The sequence below is a fragment of the Rattus norvegicus genome, chromosome 4 (assembly GCF_021556685.1).
Source record: "Rattus norvegicus strain SHRSP/BbbUtx chromosome 4, alternate assembly SHRSP_T2T, whole genome shotgun sequence".
NCBI classification, from domain to species: Eukaryota; Metazoa; Chordata; class Mammalia; order Rodentia; family Muridae; genus Rattus; species Rattus norvegicus.
This window is the reverse complement of record NC_141537.1, coordinates 45,336,365-45,338,515: the sequence shown is the minus strand read 5'-3', so window position 1 is coordinate 45,338,515 and position 2,151 is coordinate 45,336,365. Positions and strand designations below refer to the sequence as shown.

Sequence of the window (2,151 nt, the reverse complement as noted above, 5' to 3'; positions counted from 1 at the left end):
CAGAGACTTACTAAAGGACTCACTCAGATGTTGTGCAAGACAAACTGCGTTCACAAGCTGGAGTTGGAGACTTACAAGGCACCGCTTTAGTACCCAGATCATATATTATCCTGGCAAAATACAAAGAAAGACAATGTACAGCAAATGGAAACACACACACACACACACACACACACACACACACACACACACACACACACAAACTTTGAAAGGGCAGAACAACCATCAGATTCAGACTCAGATAATATAGCCTCATGAGAATTATTGAACATGCAACTTATAGCCTCTATAGTTAAAACACTAAGGGTTATAACTGATGTAACATACAACAGAAAGCAACATGTCAAAAGTAGCAGAGAAATAGAAGGCCTTAAAGACAGCAGGAATTCTCAAGGTCAAAATACACTAACAGGCTTGAGGGGGGCCTTTGATTGGCTTACTCGTAAATGCAGCTAAGGGAAGAATCTCCGAACTCTTCTGATCACAAGAGAAGCTGTCCAAACATAAAAACAAAGACGAAAAAGAATGACACAATAGTAACAAAGGCAGAGTTGAGCATCCCACAACGACAGCAGAGTTTGCAAATTTGTACACATGTATCATGGGGAAACATGCTACCATGATAGGAAAGTGGGAGGGACTTTCGGCCGTGGCCGCCATCTTCCAGTAACTCGCCAAAATGACGAACACAAAAGGGAAGAGGAGAGGCACTCAGTACATGTTCTCTAGGCCTTTTAGGAAACACGGGTTGTTCGTTTGGCCACTTATATGCGAATCTACAAGAAGGGTGATATTGTAGACATCAAGGGAATGGGCACTGTTCTAAAAGGAATGCCCCATAAGTGTTACCAAGGCAAAACCAGAAGCATCTACAATACCACCCAGCATGCCCTGGGCATCCTTGTAAACAAACAAGTTAAGGGCAAGATTCTGGCCAAGAGGATCAATGTGTGGATTGAGCACATCAAGCACTCAAAGAGCAGAGACAGCTTCCTGAAGCAGGTGAAGGAGAATGATCAGAAGAAAAAGGAAGGGCACCTGGGTTCAGCTGAAGCGCCAGCTTGCTCCACCCAGAGAAGCACACTTTGTGAGGACCAACAGAAAGGAGCCTGAGTGGCTGGAGCCCATCCATACAGATTCATGGCCTAATGTGCCGAAAGGAAGTAAAGAACCAGACTGCAAAATATTTTCCTAAAAGAAAGAAAGAAAGAAAGAAAGAAAGAAAGAAAGAAAGAAAGAAAGAAAGAAAGAAAGGAAGGAAGGAAGGAGGGAAGGAAGAAAGGAAGGAAGGAAGAAAAGAAAAGAAGAGAAGAGAAAAGAAAAGAAAAGTGGGAAGGGCAGGACAAATGGATCACAGATGCCTGAGAATCATCATGTTAGTAGTAGACACCAAACAGTAGATTCAGAGCGCTCAAGGAATACCAAGAAGCAACAAAAACTAGAAAGTGAAAACAGGACATAACCGGCTCACACCTAGGTTTATGAATGATAAGAGGACTACAGATCAAGGAGGAAGACAAAAAAAAATAATCTATGAAGAGTCCTCTAAGGAAAATGAACTGCAAGACCTTTCCAATAATAGAACAAAGATAAGAATTTCAGCCAATGCATCCTCACAAGCCAAATGGGCACAACAAACAAACAAACAAATAAATTGTTGAGTAAGGTATTAGATAACAATCTGAGGGGGAAATAATACCAGCCATGGAGAATTTCGTACCCTGCATAACTATACTTTAAAAGTAAAGGGGAAATTCAGACTTTTGAAGTCAAAGGAAAATTGAGGATATTTGATGCTAATGTCTTGAAGGAAGGACTAACCCTAACCGTATGTATTCCAGGCTAGCATTAAATTCACATAGATCCACTTGACTCTCTGTGCCTACAGGTGCTGTTATTAATACTCAGAGCTTCTGTTTTTCTTAATTGATCTTGAAGTGACAGTTTGTCAAAACAGTATTAGCAAAAAACATGTGACTGTATGTATAAGTGTCTATGGTTTTTGTAAGTGTAGATATGTTTTTATCTTATGTGGAGGTAAAAATGAATAATAATAATAATAATAGTCACAACTGAATATTTTTTAGTAGATAAGGTTCATTTTTGCCTTGTACACACACACACACACACACACACACATTTAAACTGTGA

At 40.0% G+C, this 2,151-nt stretch overlaps 1 pseudogene; it reads left to right on the top strand.

Moving 5' to 3' along the window:
• Positions 1-768: 768 nt before the first annotated feature.
• LOC148006249 (large ribosomal subunit protein eL21 pseudogene) lies at positions 769-1,113 on the top strand (annotated as a pseudogene).
• Positions 1,114-2,151: the final 1,038 nt, after the last annotated feature.